General features: G+C 38.8%; 1 long non-coding RNA gene across 5 annotated transcripts in view; it reads right to left on the bottom strand.

Moving 5' to 3' along the window:
• The window catches only part of LOC308189610, a 29,000-nt gene extending 5,681 nt beyond the window's left edge, over positions 1–23,319 (bottom strand). Inside the window, exons 1-5 of one of the 5 annotated variants that reach the window (XR_013946468.1) lie at positions 21,161–23,319; positions 18,439–18,538; positions 18,227–18,264; positions 17,780–17,844; positions 8,303–8,369 (exon numbers count right to left, since the gene is read on the bottom strand). This is a non-coding gene — a long non-coding RNA (uncharacterized lncRNA). The remainder of the gene's footprint in view (positions 1–8,302; positions 8,370–17,779; positions 17,845–18,226; positions 18,265–18,438; positions 18,539–21,160) is intronic. The other 4 variants (XR_013946469.1, XR_013946470.1, XR_013946471.1 and 1 more) reach the window with 4 other exon arrangements.
• Positions 23,320–23,533: the final 214 nt, after the last annotated feature.

The raw sequence follows: 23,533 nt of genomic DNA, 5'->3' as shown, positions 1-23,533 counted from the left end.
AAAAAGCCTCTTTTCCCCCAGTTATATAATTAGAGGAATTCATACATTTGCATTTAGGGAAGCAGTCACTTTCAAATGTGCTCTACAAAGCCATTCTATGAAAAGAGCCATTTCCAAATCATGCTGTTCTTCTAAGTGCGCTAAAGCATAAAGAGTAATTAGACTTCTTGCCTTAGAATTTAGTGGGAAATGCTTAAAAAGAATTTAGCCCTCCTTAAAGCATGAGTCATCAGCTGGCTGGGGCCTGAGGAGCCACAGCACAGTCCTCTGTCTCTTTGTTAAAAGGGATGTTTGCATATGAACTTGCCTTTCAAAAAAAAAAAAAAGCAACCAAACAAAACCAAAACAAAACAAAAATATGTTTTGCTAGTGGCATTGCCATATGGTTGCAGAAAAATGCAAAGACCCTTCTGTCACTACATGTACACACATGTTCTGCGCCTCTCTCCGTTTCTAGTTTCTAGGACTCCCATTATAAGAAGGACTAGCAGAGGAGGAGTCTGCCTCTCCCTCTGTTGCCCCATGCTCTTTGCCATCAGAGGAAGCACCGGGAAACTCAAAGAGAGACTTTCTCTTTTGTCAGATGGGAGGAGGATCAGCAGGAAAAGTCCCTGCAGCCCAGCACTGAAGTGAGATATATTCAGACCGGCTCTGTGGCTCACAGAGTGCATGCTGTTTGCTTGATAAGTAAAACGGTGAAGGGATGGACTATACTGTGAATGCCACATCTTTAGAGAGTTTTGTAGCTTTTTAAGTGTATGTGAACTTTTGATTTCTCATTTCCAAAGCAGTGTTAGTTGAATGTAATTGGGAAGCCTTGAGAGCCAAAAAAGACTCCCTGTTACATACGTAGTTAACTTCTTCATCTGCAGAAGTACTAAAGCTTTTAAAAGAAATATTTTAAAAGGGGGTTTTCTTTTTTTTCTTCTTCTTCTTTTTCCATCTTATTATTTTCAGCATGGGCGAGATTGTATTTTGGTACGTGTCACAGAAAAGGCTCTACTGCATTAGTTAAAAATTGAAAAAGATAACAGTCGATTGAAGCAGGTGCATAGATGAGAGAACTCAAGCCCAAACCGCTTAAGATTCACAACGTTGTAATTAGCAGAAAACAAAATTTATAACAAAAAATGTTAGCCCATCTGAAATACATGATAAATCTGCCCTTTGTTACTTACTTATAAGCATGAAAAATTTAAAAGTCTGCCTGCCCCCACTTCCAATAAACTGTTCGTGGATCCATTCAATGTGCAATGTGAGAGCCATGCGTTCTAATGGAAAATCTAATTTTTACTTGTGCTGCTTAGTGAGACCTCTAGAGAACCCTTCATACTCATTTTAAATCAGATTCAAAGTGGTCTTTATCAGGCAATCTAAGCTCACTTGGAACAGTATTAATTTACGTATCAGAGGATGAGCTGCTTAACACCAGACTCCTCTCATCCACATCCTTGAGTTACGGTAACATGATAAAAGAAGGTAAGAGCAAATTTCACGTTTCAGTAAGGAATACCCAACCAAAGACTCCAGATTTCTTTAAATCATCTTCTAACCCATGTGCAGCTTTCTGATCGGCTTTCAGCTGACTGTAATATTGCAATGTATCACTCAAGCAACATCCTGGAGGAGAAACACAGAAGAGGTGGAGAACCTCTTCTGTTAAGAAAGGCTGAGAAAGTTGGGGTTATTGAGCCTAGAGACAGCTCCAGGGAGACCTTACAGCAGTCTTCCAATATTTAAAAGAGGCCTACAAGAAAGATGGGGAGGGACTCTTTAGAAGGGAGTAGAGAGACAGGACAATAGGTGAAGGTTTTAAACTAAAAGAGGGCTGTTTTAGATTAGATATAAGGAGGAAGTTATTCATGATAGGGTGGTGAGGCACTGGAACAGGTTGCCCAGAGAAGCTGTGGATGCCCCATCCCTGGAAGTGCTCAAGGCCAGGCGGATGGGGCTTTGGGCAACCTGGTCTAGTGGAAGGTGTCCTGGCCCATGGTAGGGGGGTTGGAACTGGGTGATCTTTAAGGTCCCTTCCAACCCAAACCATTCTGTGATTCTATGGCTCTATAAGTATCTTACAGAGGAAGAACAAAATGGCAAGCTGTAGATGAATTGCAGATGAAGCTTATGGTAACAGCCCCTTAAAATTTTTGTAGGTTTAGTTGAGATGTGCATGTGTCTTTTCAGGATTTGGGCCTGTTTTATTTATAGCAGAAATAGCATGTACCCACAGAATGCATAAAGATGACATATTTGTATTTTCCTTAACTTAATTAACATGTAAACTATTTTGCAATATTTTGGTTTCTCAAAAAGTACAACTTATTCAACATTTTTATGAAATGGAACACCAACAAACTGTATGGCATATTTTGCATCAAAGATATATAATCCTCATGTTGCTCTTTAGCTTTGAAAAAAATGCTTCTTGCACCATTAAAGTTGAGTTCTGCTGAATGCTTATTTATTTAAAATAATTTGTGAGCATTTTCTTTGGCTGCCTGAGCATGGTTTTAATAGTTTCTTACTAGATAGTATAAATGAAGGGTGCGTGGTATATAGGAGGGAAAAATGCAGTGGAAGATAAAGGAATCTATATGTGCATTCAGTATCTATATACTGTTTAGCTGTTATCTTATTATCTTTACTATCAGAATCTTTATTTCTGTGTAGTTTCTCACCCAAAATGATAGCAGCATATTTTAAAGTGTTCTGCCGTTCAGTGAATAATTTGGAATGACTCTACAGCATGAGACAAGTTACCAGCTGCTTCTGGCAACAGATTGTATTCTTCATTACGGTCTTAATGCATACAATATACACTAATCACAGTATTACTTTTGCTTTTGAATGAGCCTAATAAGCTTAATGCCATTAAGAATTTTGCCTCCTGTCAGACCAAATTTTACAGGTTATTATGCTGGAAGGATCAGAATTTCTGAAGCAGAGTTACTGGTGAAATCCTAATTTTCTTGCAGTCAGCTAGAGTTTTCTCTGAAGCTTAGCTAACAGTCAGATTTCTATGAGGAGTTTCTCCTCTCTGGAAGACAGGTCTAAGATGAAAGGGCTTGGACATTTCAAAACCAGTGTTGACCTTTTCAAGAAATCAGAGGTCAGATTGTGCTTTTGTGGGCATTGAGAAAAGAAGCATCTGGAGTAAAACAGAAGATACAAGCTTCTTCCTATTAGAAAACCCTCTGGCCATTCCCCACCAGAGAAACTCCTGAACAACTAGTGCCAAAACATTTGACTGCAATCATTGCAAATCTCTGCCAAGAAGGCCACTTTGCATTCCTCTTTCATGTTAGCCTCCAAACCAAGACTGAATGCTGTCCTGACCTAGAGGCACAAGGCACCTCTAGAGGGAAATGCCATATAAGATCAGGGTGCTCACGCACACTTGGTGGTGGTAGCTATCTTTCCTCAGCCACCATTTCAAGAAGGCAAGCTTCTTATCCTGTTTTTGACTGGAGCTGAGACATAGCTGGCTTTGGAAGAGGGGCCAAGACAGGACTGGAAAGGCCATTTCACTGTTATATGTTATGGATACAATGAACAACGACCTCAGTTATACTGTCCTCTCAAGCGATGACAAAGAAGAAAGGTGTGCTATTTATTTCCAGCCCCTTCAGTAACCCTAGGCATAGCATTTACTATACAATAACACAGATAGCTGCATAAGACAACAGTTAGAGATATGGGTGACCAAAGACTTGCAACATATGACTTGAGGAAACACATGATGCTGGGGGACTCTGATCAAGATGAGGTTGATGGATGATCTAACTGCTGCCTATATCTTGGTGGGCAAAGATGATGGAACCCTTCTTGTCAGTGCCGGATACTAAATACTCTAGGTACTATGTGAGGGCTTTGCAGTTCTCTCTGCCCGGCAGGTGTGACCCTGCTCTAGCACTATCAGGATGCCAGGGTGATCCCTTGTACAGTCAGAATTGAGGCCTCAGATGGTTTACACTATGGCATACTATGGTATTTTTACAATGAACAGAGAGATTTTGCAAAGTGAGGACAGTGACAGCACTGCCCTCTTCTACATTAGCCCTGGAAGAGTTTCAGACCCTTTCTCCAAAAAGCTACCCAAAATAGAAAGAACAGTGATACCAGATCTTTTCTGAGCAGTAGCATTTCCATGGCCTGTGGCAGAGATGACAGGCAACAGAGGGAAGGCGGCACATATTCTGAGCAGTGTCTTCTCCTGAGGCCAGCAGTGACTTGGCCTGTGCTACACTGTGTTTCTGGTGTGTGTGACCAGCATGTGAAGTACTTGGCTTAGAGGTAAGATGGCCTTGTGCGGGCCAGCTGGGGTTACTGCTTCTGCATCCCAAGGTTATTCCAGAGAGCTTTCTGATCACCATTGTCAAGGTGAAACGCACTCCCAACCTGCCTATGGTTGTATAGGTCTCCTCTCTAGCATGAGTCTCATACGGTCCAAGTCTTACTCCTCTCTGTGATTCAAAGGTTTTCTTGTCTGTAGGCACCCTCTGTTTTGGGGGTGGACCTCCTGTATGAGCAGTACCTGCATCCTACCTGTGCCATGGAGTTTTGAAAAAATGAGCTACCTGTGGGACAGAAATATCCCGGGGCCATGGTGCAGATGTCACATCGCCTTTGGGGTACATACTGGAGAAGAGGGCCGCATTAGCATTTAGCACTCACAGGTGAAAGGTGACAGCCCGTGGGCTGGAGGCACCCTGGAAGGGAATGTCAGGGCCAAGCAGACTGCTCATTTCAGCAGAGCACCCTCTCAAGGCTTGCAGCAGTGCCTTAAGGCCAAATGTGCTGTTGGTGCATGGGAGATTTGGCTTTATCTATACTGCTCAGCATGAATAAAGCAGGAGGTAGTGAAAATGTAGTGCAATAGCCTCTCTTTAAGCATTTAAACCCATTGTTTACATATGTTGTTAACTTGTACAAAATCACTGTGTAGCTGCTGTCTAATTCTCTTTAGGTAACCTGCACCTAACAAACTCATCCATGTTTCTGCTGGTGGGCCTGGGCACAAATGCCGTAAGGCTGAAGCTGTTCTGCAATTAATAAGCCGCTTGGTGGCCTTGACATGCCTGAGGCAGAATTCCCCAAGGCTGCTTCTCCTACGTAATCTGCCAGTGGAGTCAATTGCTGTGACATGATAAGAGATGATGCCATACAAAATGCAGCTGGCACATTATGATATGATATCACTGAGTATCAAGAGCTCATGTGTGAACAGAGGTTCAGATCCTTCCCGTATTTGACAGGATGTAAGCAGGACAAACCCTAACAAACAAAGAAAAAAGGTAAAACAAGCCCACAACAATTAGTGACTTTCTAACTAAACCTATCATTCAAATATTGGAGTAAAATTCCTGCTCAGAACCTCACACATACTTCAGTCCAACACCTGTACTGTTCCTTATTCACACTGCTTTATGTGCTTCAGTACTTGTAGGTCAACATATTTTGCCATGCTTGTTTCATTATGAACATTTCCTGTGTTGGTACGTTTTCTCTTTCACACTTCATTATAAATTTCTCTTTCCATATTCTATTATGCATTTCAGCTGTTGTATCTCCTTTGGCATTTCACATGTCATGCTGCATTAGCATTTCAATTCTTGTTTTTGCTTGTCATTATGAATGATCATTATCACACACAAATCATTATATTTCTGATTTCACATCTCATTACTCATCTTGCAGACCCTCACTGTGGATTTCAGTGTTCATATTACACCATACACTGGGGGGTTTACTTCCCTTAAAAAACAGATTTTTCACAACTTATTATGGATTTTCCCTTTTGCATTTCATCATGCATTTAATCTTTCATAATTCATTATGCATTTTCCCTATTGCATTACATGATTCACTATTTAGCTTTGCATCTTATTTCATTTTGCCTCTTTGATCTTAAGGTGCAGTTCTGGTTTTGCCTATCATTACTCATTCAGATTTTGTACTTCATCACTTATTACGAATTTTCAACTTATTATGCATTTCTGATGTCAAATCCTATTATGAGTTTCCCTTTTCACATCTCATTACCCACTTTTTTGATTTTGCATCTCAATATGAGACCTTTTTTACATCTCATTTCCAGTTTCCAGTTTTGGTTTTTGCTGTGCGTGTTCATTTTTATTTCACTGCTTGGTTTTGATTCAATGTCTCATTATGTACTTTTGGATCTAATTAGGAATTTCATGTATCATTGCTTATTACTCAATTTCCTTTTTGTTGCCCATTACAGATTATGCACAGCATTCTGAACAAGAGGTTTCAGATTTCTCTGTGCATTTTCCTTTTCTCACGTTCTTCAATTAACTTCTTACATCTTATATATTTCATATTTCCCTGCTAGCATATGATTTTTAAAATCATTTATTTACACCTGAGTAAACTCTTTCTTTTTCACCTCAATAAACGTATTCTTTTGTATCTCATTACTCATTTAAATGATTTCATCTCATTGCAAATTTCATTTCTGTATCTCATACTAAGTTTTCATTTACAGAATGCATAACAAACTTCCCTTTTTGTAATTTTTGCAACGTTTGGGGGAATGGCTTCTTATCATACATTTTCCTATCTGCAAATCCTCACACATTTCCTCTTCAGATTTTGCATCTTTTTCCGATTTTTTAGAGCTATTTCTGCATTTTACTCAATGCAAGTGATTATGCAGCTTGATTTACTTCTAATGATTTCTGTATTTCATGACACATTTCTGATTTTGTCTTCTCTTCTCTTCTCTTCTCTTCTCTTCTCTTCTCTTCTCTTCTCTTCTCTTCTCTTCTCTTCTCTCTCACAGATTTTTAGTTTTGCATTTCCTTATGAATTTCCCCTTTCAGAGTGAATTTTCCATTTTGTCTCTTTCCAAGTTTAAATTTGACTTAGAAATTTTCATCTTAGCATGGATCACCTGGTTCTATTTTTCCACTTATGCACAACCTCCTTAGCTGTATAACTACACATTTCAGATTTTGCATCTCCCTTTTTAATGCTTATGGCTCTTCTACATTTCATTATGCAACTCCGTTATTTACATCTTGTCTTTAAAGTATCATTACACATAAAATCAGCCATTTTACACATACTCACATTTTGTTAATGTTGCATTTTTCAACTTTTGGATACTTGCTTGTATTTTTGAGCAGCCTCATATCTACTGGATGTGATCTTTTCTCACATCATCATCTATTTGTCCATCATCTAATTATATTTTTTCAGGTTTTTCTGTTGCTAAATATGTTCTTACTTCACATTTTTTTTTTTTTTATAACTGATTAGTTCTTAAATTGCACATCTCACTTTTCATTTTTATCTCTTATTTCATTTCTTTTTTTTCTCCCACCTTATTTTAAATACTCTTTTTCCCAGGCTATTTTGCTTTCTCTTTCTCTTTCTCTATCTCTTTCTCTTTCTCTTTCTTTCTCTCTCTGTCTGCATTAATCTCTCTATATGCATTTCCTCCTGATTACCCATTTTTCTTTATTACACATTAGTCTGTGATATGTTTTGCATTTCTCATACTTCTTCCTCATCTTCTTCCATAACTGACTTTCATTATGATTTCCTCATTTCATTGTGCCTTTTCCTACTCACCTATGACTTTTAAAGGTTTTGCTTTTCGCTTTTACATATGTGTTCATTTTTGTACATCACCTTTCATTCTGTAAATTCTCAGATTTTTTTTTCTTTTGTATTTCATTATTTTTTTTCCTGCTTTTCCTTGTATGTTTTCCTTTCTGCAGTACAATGGATTTCATTGATATATCTCATTTATACCTTTCTTTTCACATAGCTCTAAAATTGCCTATCTTTTTGCTCCTCATTGCATAAGTTCTTTCATGCACCACTGCAGATCTTGCTTTCACATCCTCATCATTCATTTGCATTCCCTTCTCTCTCACAATAGTTTTGAGTAGTTAATCACTTGGAGTTATTTATTTTTCCTTTGTTCCTTTGTGCATACAATTTTTACTCTGAAACCAAAACCAATGTGTATTTCCTCCTATGGTTTACTAGGTAATTCTTTTTTTTTTTCCCTAGTTGCCATTTGAGGCGGGGGGGGGGTGGTGTTTCTTTTTTCCCTATTGGATGATGAAATGCCCTTGGTTCATGGTAAAGTCAAGAGGGAATACAAAAGAATACACACATTAGGACAGAAAATACACTGCAGAGACTATGGGAATACAGAAAGTTGAAGATGAGCATATGCACAAAAGCATAATTAAGAACCTTTTGCTGGGTTTACTCATTAAATCATGCGTATTTTGAATTGTTGATTGCATTAGCAAGCACTCACCATTTACATAATCGGATTTTCTTCATCAAAATCAGATTAGGCAGGTTCTTTACACTTCTCCATGTGCCTTGGTGGATGGAAAGAAAGGTAAGAGAAATTTGGTTTTCTGACTTGGTCCATGACTCCAGCAATATAGTTTGGAAGAATGCTGACTGAAGCGATATGGCTGCTGTCCCCAAGAAACCATGCATCATAGTTGCTATGCTTCTGAAGAACCACAGAAATACTGTTTGGAAGGCACCTCTGGTGCCTTCCAGTTTAGCCTCCTTTCAGAACCATGAGGGCACTGACCTTACTGACCCTTACCAGCCTCACCTGTGACATATTTCCACTCCACCCATAGACCTGAAGCCCCATTTGGTCTGTTTACCCTCACCAAACCTGACCCTGACTTGTGGACTGACTTTGTGGTTCAACCTCAGACCTGCCTCATCAACACAAACTAGCCGGATGATCTGGATTCCTGGCTGATGCTGGCTGCCGTGGGCCTGTCCCATGCTCCTTCCTGGGGCACCGTGGGTCTGGGAGCTGCGTGCAATGCCTGGGGCCAGAAAACTGTGTGGGTGTGCGAGTGAGTGTGTGACAACTAGTGAAGATCAGGCTGGACTAGCTGGTGTCTAGGTGACGCTGCCTGGAAGCTGTGTGTGCCTGTGTGTCTGTGAGTGGGATAACTGGAGGATCTGGCTTCTGGATGAAGCAAGGAGTCCAGGCCAACTGCCAGAGAGACTGTGGGGTCCTGGGGTCTCCTTGAGACACATTTTTGGGGTGTGTGGTGGAGGTACACGTGTGAGTGAGGGTGTCTGTACCAGCACCTGGAGCACAGCTTCAGCCTTGGGGTCATCTATTTTCAGGTGACAGCTAACGGAGAGACTGGGATCCAGAGGCAGCTACTGGTGAGCCCAGCTTCTGGAGTCATCCGTGCTATACATATATTCTTGTATATGTACAAGATGTATATTCTACATACATTCCTGTGTATATATATTCTTACCCGTATTCTTACCTCTGTCCTGCTCAACCAGAGAGAGAAACAGGATGAGGCCGTTGGTGCTGTCTGTGTTTGTGTGTGTGCTGGGTGTGTGTGTCTGAGTAGATCTGTGCATCCAGACATGTATATGCAGGTGTGAGGTGTACACACGTGTACCTGTGTGTGGCCTGTTGCGGGTACACGCTTAGCCTGGCTTCTGGAAGGTGACTTCCAGTTGGACGTGGATCACTGCCTCTTGAGCACGTTGGTCCTGACTATGTTAAGCCCACTTAAGAGACTGCTTATCCAGTTACACATTCGCAGTTTTCAAATTAAATTTCTGTGGGAGGAAACACCTAAAGTCAAGGTATATCCTGTCCACCTCTCTCTCTTAACATTTTGTGTCCTTTTCCTTTTCCTTTCCTTTTCCTTTTCCTTTTCATTTTCCTTTTCCTTTTGCATCCACAAGGCACCTCAGGAAAGAAAAACTTTCTGATCACTAGATCTTTCGTATGGTGGAAATTCAAGACATGTTAATATTTAATATTTATAATATTCACTGTTGTTTCTATGCCTGACATGAGCTGCTACAAGCTGTGACTGGGGAGGCAGTCATTCACAGATTCACAGATTCACAGATTTCTCTAGGTTGGAAGAGACCTCAAGATCATCGAGTCCAACCTCCGACCTAACACTAAGTACTCCACTAAACCATATCCCTAAGCTCTACATCTAAACGTCTTTTAAAGACCTCCAGGGATGGTGACTCCACCACCTCCCTGGGCAGCCCGTTCCAAGGAGGTGGTGGAGTCACCATCCCTGGAGGTCTTTAAAAGACGTTTAGATGTAGAGCTTAGGGATATGGTTTAGTCATTGTGGTTCTGTTCGGGCAACAGGTGACTTAGGAGAAACAGAATAATGGGGAATTAGTTCCCTTAAATCCACACTAGTTTGATCCCACTCCAGGGAAATCTTTTTCTGCAGTTTGATCAAGGACTGTAGATCTTTAAAATTTTCTTTGTTATCAATGTTATCAACACTATTAGTTGTCTAAATATTGTCTTAAAGTGCACTTAACTGTAAAATTATTTTTACAGGAGAAGAACAAAAGATGCCATTCACAAACAAACTTGCCTGTTTAAGATATGTGGTATTTGAAGCTGATAAGTGAAACAAGAAGGAAACAGATGAACGCTACTCTAGTTTCTCAGTGCCAATAAAGTGAAGATTGTATATTGGTTTCACTTATGAGAGAAGTACCTTGGCACAGGATGATTCCCGTTTCATTTCATGGACATGTAGAATAAATACGTTAATTTAAGTGAGCAAATAGTCTTAGACAACACTTGCATCATATTTGAACTTCTGTCTAGAGAGGAAGATAGATCTTTGAATATTCCTTTTATTCTGTCCTTAATTTCTGCCTTTCTGAATGCTTAACAGCAACGTGTAACTTGCTGATGTCACTGTTAAAATTAAAACCTATAATACCTAAATATTATAATAATTTTAATGGACTTGAATAAATAAGATTATGAGGGAAGTTTTGTGCACGAATACTTCCTATACTGATATTATCTTCCCTAATCGCTGTTCATTTTGTTTCATTCCATGGTAGGAAATTTATGTTTGCCTGGCCAGTTTCCTATGAATCTGGAAGGTATTTGGTTTGCTGCTATACATAACTTTGTTTCTTGCTGATACTTGTAGCAGTAATGTGTAACCTGAAATAGGGCTGTGGCTGTTTATTGCATTCACATTTATTTTGAAAGAAGGTATGCAAGAAGTGCAATAACTTCTTTCAACCTCTGAGCTATTTGAAAAGTACCTGTAGGGTCATCATCCTTTGTCTCATATGTTCTGTTTCTGTGTATACATAAAGGGAAAAGAAACCTTTGAAAACATGTCCAGTTTTTAGGGAGCTGCATCCCATTTCCACATGTCTCTATGCTGACAAAGAAGCTGGAGAATGGATCATCCCAAAAATGGTTTGCATGGTCTATGTCAATCATCAGAAGGAAATGTTGGCTGAGTTTCTTGATTTTTTTTTTATTAGAGCTGTGTAATATCAGAGCTATTCTTTTTCTGCAAATGTTGCAGTGTGAGCAGGCTTGTCTTTCTTACAACAGTACTCTCTCCCACTTGTGAAAAGCCTCATGGGAAAAGCCAGATCCTGCTGCCCTAGTCCACTGAAAAATGTTTGATTCCTTGAGAATTACAGTTCATTTGTCATAACTAAATAGTCACTAAAGGACAGCCAAGGAAGTGTGGGTACTTGAAACATATCCTGAAATATTTTTGGAATTCTTTTAAGTGTAACTCTGATTTTCCTGTTTTCTTACTTGTTGATTGTCATAAAATCCTTAGAGTTCCTCTAAACATCTTATGAGTAATTGAAAGCTGTGTTCTTTATTAACGTAGTTTGTTTGCATATATTCAGAAAAAGGAGGGTTACCACAACAATTCCCATACATATTTATACATTGACATTCAGTTTTGGGCTTATGGTAACCTTAAGTAAATAAAGCAGCTATTAATTGTACCATAGATTTGCCATATTGCCTGGTCATCATAAATACAGCTAAGGTATCCATATTTCTTTTCTTTTTAAATTAGATTCATTAAGATTCATATTAAAACCACATGCTATTTCTTTGTGCATAAAGAAAATGCATATCAAAAATATTAATACCACTGTATGTTGTTTCCTTATTTTCCTTTCTTGTGTCAGAATATCACTGAAAAATCTCACCTGATGTTTTAAGTAAATAGAATTAACAGAAGTGAAAATACACTATTTCAATTTTTACTTGTAAGCCATAAAACAAGTGAACTGCAAGAAGTCAAATTTGTGCCTTTTAGTGTATCAAATGAGTATTATTTACCACTTCAATTCACTGTCTGTGAAAAACAAGATACCTGCACTTGTTATCCAACAGATTTTCATGGGAAAGAAAGATAATTAAGGAGTTATTATACCGAAGGTTAATATTCTGGGTACTTGAGAGTCTGGGTTCTGTTTTTGAGTACTTGCTTAATATTCCTGTGTGGCCAAAGTTTTAAACTAGCTAATGACTTTTACATATGTACACAAGGCAGCTGGAAGTATTTTAGAGGTTCAGGGGCAGACTAAGTTGGCATGATCTGGGATTATTGCCTAAAATCATCTGCTGCACTGGGCTACTGCCTGCCATAACCAAATTTGGAAAATATCAGAGCATTGTTCAAAACTGGAGTTCTGACATTCCAGCTGCATCCCATGTGGATGCTAAACAAACAAACAAAAAACAACAAACAAAAAAACCCACAAAATATTGCATTTCGTTATAAATTTAATATTCTAGAAATATCATCAAGATAAAGCCTATAGGTAGTAATATCTTCCTAGAGGAAGTGGTATAATAAGGAAAAAATAGATGAACTTTGAGCAGGCAATTCCTTCTCCAGGAGCAGCAGACTTCAGATATGACTGTGAGTTCAGAACACTTGCTCTGAAGCTAGCTACTTGTCAGGCTAACCTTGAAAGGAAAAGTATCTAGAGTCTTCAGAGTAGGTAGGATATTAGTGCTGGAGGGAAAGGGGGAGATGGAGAGAGAGTTTTTGTACTCTGTGGAGCACAAAAAAGTTGGAGGTGGGGATAGAGAGGCTATAACATGCCATAACAAGTGTCTCTATTGAATCCAAGGGTTTTGATGTCCTAGTGCTACACATTTAATTCCCAGGTGCATCTGTGTACAGTGTTTTGTAAGACTCCCTTGAGGTTCCAGACTGAGAGATAAAGTGATTTTCTGCACAAAGCATTTCCTCACTGGCAGCTGGGTGCTTCGTCCTTTACACAATACCACAGGATTTCATTCTGGCTCACAGTGGCTGCTTACTCTCCCCTCTGCAGTCCCTGAGAGCTTTCTGAAGAGCTTTCTCGAAAGTGATGAGACCCAGCCTGATATGACATGCAAACTAGTCCTGTTTAGAGGATGAGACTGGACTAGATGTGCTTCTTAGGTCCCTTCTGTCCCAAAGTATTCTATAATTCTTTGAATGGGATCCTGTGAACTGAAGGTATCCATTAACTTTTTTCTGTGCTTTGTAGATGTCATCACATAGTAGTCACAGCCCTACTTAAGAATTTTCTGTGGTATTGGCCAAAGAAAGTTGGAAGAAAATGTAAATAAATATTACATAAATGTTAGATAAATATTATCAGCTGCTATTTTTACTTCAAAAAGAAGGATATGTCATCCTAAACTGAGAAATTATGTCCCAACGTACAGTTCACATTAAAGAATCCTATGACTCTGAATAATGCCTTCACAGATTGCACAGATAGAAACCACCTTGTTTTATTTAGAAAAAAATATGATTTTTTTTTCAATTATTTTTTCTTCTAAAAACAGAAGATTATGATAATAGAATAACATGATAATTTTCTTCCTCTGTCTAAATAACCTATTTTTTATAACAAAGAATTCACATGAATTGCATAAAGAAGAAAATATTTCAGGTACAGGCAATGGAAGTTGTCTGTTTTGCTTTCTGTGGTTATTACTGCCAGGTTTCTGCAAGGAGCAGTAAATCTTAACAGTCCACCATCTGAGCCATCTAATAAGAGCAAAGTTACCTGTCAAAGAGTGAAAGAAATACATATCCTGTGTAGACTGAAGTACAGACCGCCTGCTAACTAGATTTGCAGCTGTTATGAATTGTGAAAATTACATAGAATAACTACTTATATATATTTAAGTAAATGAGATGCCCATCCACTTATTTTAACTAATTAAATTCTATAAGGATCGAGGCACAAAAAACGTGATTGAATAATATCAAAGCATGCACTGGATCCTTTTCTATGCTTAAAGTACACTCCAGTTTCATAAAGTGCAGTTTCATATGGTATTCAAAATCTCCTTCAAAGTCACAAAAGTAAAAGCACCTTCCTCCCTGACCTCTGGTGATCTTCAAAATTCTAATCTAGAACTTCTTGACTACTGTAAGTTCTGATCTGACCAATACATCTCTTGAGGATGAATATTTTGCATTAAGGAACACCATGAACCAAACAGGGCATGGCGGTGAGTCATTTTTGAGACCTAATGTGGTTTTCATATTTAACTTTTCCCTGACCCTTGTGGGTCAGGAAAAAACTTACAGCCCAGGACTGAGTTTAAATGGGCTTGGGTCCATGAGCAGAAGGGGTGGGTGGAGGCTACAGCTGAAGCTGATGAGTGCTGCTAAGGACTATTGGTACCTGCAGGACCCTGAGACTTTTTGAAACTACCAAGAAATTTTTCATGTAAAGGTTTTATTATAATTAACTTGATCTTAGGCAACATCAAACATACCAATGTCAAGCCATTTCATCATTTATTTGGATAGTGTTTTTCCTCTGCATGATTTCATGGAAGTATCTTCTACTGCTTTCTGCTTTTCACTGTGGTTTATGTGGATTCTGCCTGCAGGCAGTTCTGGCCTGATACTGGCAATTATGCTACCTGTTGTCCTTGCCTTTATCTAGAAGTACAGCAAGAAGTTTTCATATGAACTTCCTTTTACAAAACAAAACAAAATATATATATATTTTTGCATAATCCTGTAAAAGTTCAAAATACCAGAATGTTGGGTAATTTCTCCAGGCATGGGATCTGTGTGGCATGCAGTGTCCTGATCAGAGAAGCCCATTGACTGCTGCATAAATTGTGCTTCCAAGCATCTGAAGAGACTAAGGTAATGTATACTATTTTTTATTTATCTATCTATGTATTTATTTTTAAGTAGTGTTAGCTCCAAGGAGGAATACTTTCAGAGTCTGAGTAACTTCTTATTGAGATCATACAAAACCAGCACCTCCTCATGAAAAACAAAGGACAAGAGAGATGTTCATATTGATTGCCTGCAGGTCAGCAGCAAAGTGAGAGGAGAATTTTTTTATGCATTTCTGTCTCCTAATGGCAACAGAACACATCTTTAAAATTGCAAGAGCCCAGTTCACATCAGAGGAAGTTTAGACAGGAAATATTTACCCAGAATTGCATGGAATTAGGAATATGTATGACATATAATCACTAATACTACACAAATTATGGCTTAGGAAGAGAAAATATTGAGAGTTTGGACCCTGAAGTTGAACCGGTCCAATGAGAGCCTTAGAAATTCATTATATATTTCCTGTAGTCATCCTACCTCTTGCAGTGTATAGACCAACTGGAGACAATCTAAGCAAATGCCTCTTCAGTGTCCTGTTTTTTGTTTGTTTTTTTCCTCCCTTATTTTTCAATGAGAACTTGTTTACTATACACCATTCAGAAATAATTCAGAAGAAAAAAAAAATATTTTCCATACAAGCTTTTGTCTGGAACTCGTCACAATATTATGAACATGCATGAGATATTGCTATTGTATCTTCACAGCACCCCTGAGGGGAAGGAAGCCCTCACAGGTTCTGAGAAGCTGCATTATTGATCTCATTTGAAGTGCAAGCACTTGGTACAGTTGCAAATAAATAATAATAATAAACAAGTAAGTCAGGCAATACAGTCTCAGTTAAGGAATCCAAGAATAGAGCAATATAAATGCATTTTCACCTCCCAGTAACTTCATCTTGTAGTTTGCAAAGCATCCTTTCACAACCACAGAAGAGGCAAAGCTGCATACCAAGCTTACTAATTAGCATTTAATTTCCTCATCCAGGAGATTGATGTGGGTCTCACATGACCTCCTGCCTTGATCACACCACACCTTCAAACTCTGGCAGTTATACTGCCTCTGTTATTATACTGTCCTGTTTTATCTGTAAGGCAGATACATCTAGTGCAATATGTTGAATATTTAAGAGAATAAAGGGGATTTTTTTCCATAAAATATTAACATTTGTACTTAACATTGTCTGCTTTACTCTACACATAACATTTCATTCTATGACATTTATACACCTTTCTTCTGTTTTATGCATAAAAATGCGCAGCTCTCACAGAGTCCATCATAAGTAGATCTCTTGCATATCGGTTTGTCACTTTAGTGATGAAACTTTAGTGATGTCACATTTAGATGATGAAAGTACTAGTATCAACAGCTGGCGTTATCTTCTATTTAAATCAGCAATCATTTCACAGGTGGTTTTTGACAGACAAAGAATGATAAAAGTTGAGAACTGTAGGCACCATTAGACTTTCCAGAGTGGAAAGATACACCAGTTTTGACATACTGTCATCCTATCACAATCTCTTCTTTTGTACCTTTCTGTCTTAGCTCCCCAATGGAAGAAAAAAAGAAATACTGTTGCACTGGCAGTCTTGTGGAAGATATTGTGTTTGAGGAGTCAGTGACCTTGAGCAAGCCCTGACAGCCGTACTGGGGACTGCACTCGAGAAATCCCTACGTTCACATGAACAATTGCTGCATAACCCTAAGTATATAACTGAACAGGGAAATGGATGGCTCTGGATATGCAATGGAAGGCTCTGGATAAGCACCTATAAGGATATATGTACTATATGATATATAGGACACAGGTCCTATACATTTACCTAGCCATGTTCTGGAGATCATTAAGAAAGAGAACTGTTGAAACAAGATGCCTAGTTTTGTTTTCTACATTAGGTAAAAGGAGTTAATGGTACTGCGTGAGAGTGAACCTCACCACAAATGGGATCTGCACAGGGTGCTGTGGCTATGTATCTGGGGCCCAGCCAACACTGCACAAGAGCAGGGTACCCAGCTTCTGAAGGGATGTTTTATTTACTCAGTCTCTGTATTTTTCTTCCTCTTTCTCTTGCATAATAATATAATATAATAATAATACTTATTATTGTCATTGTTGTTGTTATTGCAGTTTTTTTACTCCATTTGTTGCTGTGCCTTTCTTACTGAGATCCAGAAAGAATCCTGCACCCCTTCTGGTGCAGAACAACTGTGCAACAGAATGAATAGGAAGAGAGTTAGCAGGTCCTTTATGAAATACATAAATCATACTGTTTACGTGGCAGACTTTGAAAGGGCATGTCGTTTAAGGCTTTGAGGAGTAGAATGCCTCTTGTGATATGGAATTGTTACACTGTACATTGGAGGAATGATGCTGTAGGTAATTTGAGTGAGAAACATATGCGCTGTCATACCACTCCCCCATGACACTTTTCATCCTTTTGCATACTGAAGGAGAATAGCTCCAAGACCTTGTGGGGAGGTGGTATCATGCATCAGTTCATAGAGAGAGTATTTCAGTGTTTGGCATCTAAACTGAGTATTGTGTATAACTCCTTTATAAAAACAAACAAACAAAGAAAACAACAACAAAAGCAATGCAAGAGCAAAACACTTTTGCTAGTTTGCCTGTCTGTCTGTTTTACTCTTCCTATGACTTAGAAAGTGCTTTCAGGATGGATAACCTAATTTTCTACTAGTAGAACATTAAATTCTACTAGTAAGTGGAGCTCCTGTGAATACAAAGCAAGTAAGGCATATGATTGTAATCCATTGTTCTATTACCAAGGATATCATCAGCAGAGTTCATTAAATACCTCTTTTTATTCCACTGAAGGCTATCTTCACCTTCTCATCTGGAGGCAACTGTACATTCTTCAACCTGTGAGATAAAGAAAGTGAAAAAAATCCCCAAGGAGGCTGAATTATAACTGAAGGGAACTTCCTTTCTCTCTCTCTCTCTCTCTCTCTCTTTTTTTTTTTAATCTCACTCTTCTTTTTTCCTTTTTTCTCTTCCTAAGGAGATGCTTCCTTTTGATTCAACAGTAGTTTCTTATTCTGACCTCTCATCAGACAGAAAATATGCTAATACAATGTAGTGCTATCTCCAAATCCCAGCTCATAATTCTCAGTCTTATCATGTGTGATCAGACTATGTTTTCAGCTTATCCAAGAGAAAAGAGGAAAAAAAAAAAAAGAATCTGAATTATCTTTTTCCCTTGAGAAAATATTATCAGAATTCAAAGCACAAGAATTAATCTTACCAGCTTGCTATTTGATAGAACTTAGTGCAGCAATGAATCTGGAAGAGAGATTTGATGAGAGATCTGATAGATCTGCACAAAGATTACATGTACAGGAAGACAAGTGATTAATGAAAAAGAGAAGGAAACATGTTATTTTAATAATTGCTTGCATTATTATTATTATTATTATTTTTTTCCCTAAGCAAAAACTCGAGCAGAACAACTCTTACCTGTGAAATCAGGACTAAAGATGCTCACAGTTACTTCTTTTATCAATAGTCTCCTTTTCTTTATTTTTCTCTCTGCATGAATGGTCCATTGTTTTATCACCTAAAGGGGAATTGTAGAGAATGGGAAGCATGACTTCTCACAAGCACAACAGAGAAAAGTCAAGAAGCAGCACTTACAAGGAAAATTCTGAACGGATGTATGAAAAAATTCTTCACCATAAAAACATTTAATTAGTGGAAGAGGTTTCTCAAGGAGGTTGTGGAATCAGCACCCTTAGAGGTGTTCAGACCTCAAGGCATTGAGGAACCTGAACTGGCCTTGAATAATCTTGCTTGGAACTGTGCTTGAATCAGAAGACCCCAGAATTGCTTCCAGTTTAAGTGTTTCTGTTATCCTATGATCTCAGTTATACCACTTAGTGGTAAGTAAATAAAAACCACCAGGACTAATAACAAACTTTGCTAAGAAAAGGCATAGGACTGCATGAGTATGCTAGGAGAAAATGGTTAAATGCATTACATTAATCCCCGAGAAGGAGAAGATGAGGGGGCATTCTGGGACAGTGGTGGCTGCTGAGCTCAGAAATACATGGAAGTGTCTCACATGCTGCAGATCACTGTGTCGAATTTTCTGCCTTTGGAAGTGCTGATGTGAATCACTGAGGTAAAGCAGTGTCTTAGGTTAGCTGTATAGAAAATTAATGACATTTGCTTCCCATAATGCTAAGCAAGGTGCAATCCAATATTTACATTTTGAGATATACAATGATTATTTACAATTTGTATTGCATTTATGACACTTAACACCAGGCTGGATGCTTTTAGGTATAAGGCAGTTAAATATTTCAGAGCTCTGTAGCAGAGCCAAACATGAAAAGCAGAACACTAAGATGAACAAGTTAGTGGTAAGATGCTATCAAATATTATTGCTATCTCTATCACTTTGCTCCTCTGCAGATGAGATGCCTGCAGGCAAGTCTCCTTTGAGAATTCCGGGAAAGCACTCCCTGTGCCCTGCGATGGAACAGTCAGTCTTTCTGGTATTCAGAACTGTAAAAGAGTGTACTCTTCTATTTCTCCTACACCTGCAGCATGACCAATGCAGCAGAAGGATAGTTAAAAGGCCAGGTGCAAGCAAGACTTTTGAAATTGCAAAGACACCCCTGTCTACTTACGGCTGCAATATTCCATACATTGCTATATATTCTTTTTTTCTGAGTGTGTCATGCAGCTACTACTTCTTGCTGCAGAACTGTCAGTCTCTTGGGTTAGCAAAGACAGCAGGTAACACACTTGTCTTCTAAGGGGGTGCCTTATTTGTTTTCTGGTATAAAGGGTCATAGTAAAATGTGAGCTAATATGACTATAATTTTATAATAGACATCAATGATTCATGGCACCAGAACGTAGCTTGCATTCTGCATGGATCACAATGTGACTCAAAGTAACAAAAGCATAGGCATTGACGAGAACTTTTTAACTTATTAAAAACCTGGAAAAGTATGTTGAGAAAGACCCCAATCTGTTTCCTTTTATGCTCATCTATATTCTCTACCTCCTCATTTCTCAGTTGTTATCATTTTCATTATTAAGATTGGATTACACTTGAAATAGAGCTTTTATAAATGTCTTTGATCCTCAAAAGTCTTTTGACAAAGCATTCCAAATGTTGTAAAATCTAATTATGGTAACTGCATCTAATGCATTTCTAAATTTATTGGCGTAATTTTTAAAGATGAATCTTAAGAGCCAATAAAGCTAGTGAAAAGCTTAGTCTAAATTCTGTTTTGAAGAATTAAAGTATTTGTGGCAGTATATTTTAGGATAGAATAATATTCATGGTTTTAGATATAAAAAGACTATTCGTCTCTCCATTTATTTGCTAAAACAGTGTTTTCACCTATAAGAAATTCAGTCCACATTTGATCTGAAGATAACTGAAGAGAACAGAGATAACATGCCCACATTAGTTTGAATAGTACTGGCATATAGAGATGCAGAGAAAAGCTTTTTACGAAACCATACAGAGGGATATGGACCTTATTTATGAAGTTCCCTTAACTGTCCAGGACCCTTATTTATCCATGATTTGTATGGTTGTCACTCTCTATTTTGTAATTAGCTTAAATTATAAAGAAGGTTTCAAGAACAAAGATGAGAATGATGAGATGATTTAAAAATATCTGAAAGCATTATTCCCTTCTTTCACAAAACCCAGCTTCTACTGCCAGCTTCTGTGTGAAGACAACAGGATAGTAAGCTGGTAACCTTAGCAATAGGTGGGTAGCATGTCTGTATTTCCATAAAGCATTTCACTGATGCCAGTACTCTGTTGGCAACTTGTTTCTCCTTTTTTTCTTTCCTCTTTTCCTGTAATTTTGAAAAGAACTCTACTTGGATAGTACAGCATGTAAAGAGGTTGTACTTTTCTCTGATGTTGTTTTCAGTCAACATAAGCACTGATCCAGGTCTGGCTACCTACCTGCCGGGGAAATAGATTGGCCTAGAGGTTGTACCTGAGGCAGCAGAAGCTCCAGCACCAGTCTCTGGAGCCGTAAGAACCTACCTATGTAAAACGGGACCCCACACTCATCCTCCCCACTTTTCCCACTTTTTTATCACAGGTCTCACTTGCCCAAGCCAGAAATCCAGCCCCAGGTTCACCACCTCCTACTACAAACATTTGCCTTTTGTCTCGAGGTCCAAAATCCTCCTCACCCACCTGCAGTATGCTCTGCCTCACCTGGTGCCCATGTGCTGAGCCAGAATCGCAAACATCACAGAGGATTACATCGGGCACCATGTACTGGGTCAGGCTGGGATGTTAACTTTCCCTGCAGCAGCCCATACAGTGCTGTGCTCTGCACTCGTAGCTAAAACAGCAATGGTATCACACCAGTGCTGTGTCTGCTGCTGAGCAGTGCTGGCACAGCATCAGGACTCTCTCTAACCCCCCTAGGGGTGGGCAAAAATGTGAGAAAAGAAACAGCACCAGGGCAGCTGACCTAAACCAACCAAAGGGATATTCCATACCATGTGATGTCACACTCAGCAATACAAGGTGGAAAAAGGAGGAAGAGGGGAGGGGTGGGCTCTCATTGTGGAAACGTCTGTCCTCCTCCCGAACACCGGCTACATGCGTTGAGGCCCTGCTTCAAGGACGTGGTCAAGCATCGCTCATTTGTGGAAAGTAGAGAGTAATTTCTTTCCTCTGTACTTCCACATAGCATTTACTTGTTTTGTTTAGTTTTCCCTTTCTCCCTCCCTTTTCCCCTTTCCTTTTTTCCCCTTTAGTTAAATTGTTAATTGTTTAGTTAAATTGTTTAGTTAAATTGTTTAATTAATAATAATCTTTCCTTTATAATTATTTTTTTTCCTTTAATTAAATCATCCTTATCTCAACCCGTGAGTTGTTCTTTCCTTTACTTCTTCCCCTCCTCATCTAAGGAGGGGGAGGGAGAGAGCGGTTGTGGTGTTCAGCTGCCTAGCACGGTAAAACCACCACACACCACTATCTGGGACCTCCACCCATCAACAAATCATGGCGAGATAAGCACTGGGAAGCATATTGGGAAGAAATGTACTTTAATAACAGAAAGCATTTCCAGAGATGCTAAGATCAGAGAGGAAAGGAAAGTGCTTAGGATGTATATTAATGTACCTACGGAGCAGTTCAAAGAGCAGTTGAGAGCACAGTATGTTTGCAGATGTCCTCACAACCTGTCACAGGAGTCTCACAGACTGCTGAAAGAAAGCTTAGCTATAAATTTTGGGAGGTAGTTGACAGTTGCTGGATTCTCGTTTTTCTCTACATTCTTGTACAAGCCTTTCCTTATCTGGTATCTTGCATGATACAAGGCCTGCCTGGACTTAGTTGTAGTCTGAAAGGGACTTGAGTCTTCTCTATTGACAGCAGAGACAAAAGCTAAGAGGTCCACAGCGAGAAGCCTTAGGCACTTTGTCCATGTTCAAAGGCAGAAATTTAAAAAATATAATGAATTGGCACAAACTGAAGCAATCTGACTGTGCCTTAATAGTTTAGCAGGGGTGTTTGAGGGATTAAGGTTTGTTTCTGTACTGTAAGTGGTGGTGATACAGAAAGTATCTCGTGTAAATTTTTTTTCTTTGTGTTATAGTATTTTGTTAGATGTCAGTGGGCACAATATTCTCTCTCTCTCTCTCTTTTTGTTTTTCCTCCAACTTGTTCAGAAGTGTCACATTTGAGAGTGATATCTGAAAATGCTCTTGTGGTGCCAGGAGACATTTTTATTTCCAATTCTGTGATAACATTTCTGGAAATAAATTCTGCCAAAAGCAGTAATTAAAGAGACCTTCCAACTGTGCCTTAAGCTGCCCTTTCATGTTTGTTTTCTGCACAGACAACAAAAATGGTCACGACAGTAAAATATTCTACTGGCATATTTTGGAGGCACATGCTCACCGAAAAGCATTGCTCAGTTTCTAGATTGCTAGCTCAAATAATTAGCAGTATTTGCTCTTAAGCTAGAAGGAGCTGAAACTTTTAATTCCACTTCAGATGTTTAAGAATATATGTTATACAAGGGCATGCCATACATCCAAGCTTACTGCAGCACTTTGCCAGGGAACGCCTTTATTCCCCACATCTCTGGCAGATCTCTGTGGCTGTCTTCACAGGCTAAGATAACATTTTAAAGAAGTTTCTGATCTTCAAGAGTGGGAGCAAGTGCTGTGCCTTTTCTGCACTCTCTGAAGAAACAGACATCTTCTGCTTCCCACTGCACAGCCTTGAAAGTCTCCCAAACTATAATTGTCCCTTCGCACTTCATGTCTTCTCGGTGGTACCGCCCTTTCTAGCAGCTTCCCCTGGTTCTCTTCGTGCTGCCTGGTGGTGAATGTAAACCCTACTGGTGAAAAACGTTCATTAAGATTTCATTATTTCAACCTCACATGCCATGCCCTTTATGAGGAACAAAACAAACAGATAAAAAACATTTAAAAAATCCTGTATATTTTTAATACTGGCTGTGGACGTTCAGGCTAGAATATAACGAATCCCATTTTTATTGAGGAAATTTATACAATAAAGTTTCCCACACTTCCTGGTATTCCTTCT

Source organism: Anser brachyrhynchus, assembly GCF_964034855.1.
Source record: "Anser brachyrhynchus genome assembly, chromosome: 2".
NCBI classification, from domain to species: Eukaryota; Metazoa; Chordata; class Aves; order Anseriformes; family Anatidae; genus Anser; species Anser brachyrhynchus.
The sequence above is the reverse complement of the archived record's forward strand: the minus strand, read 5'-3'. Positions and strand labels throughout refer to the sequence as shown.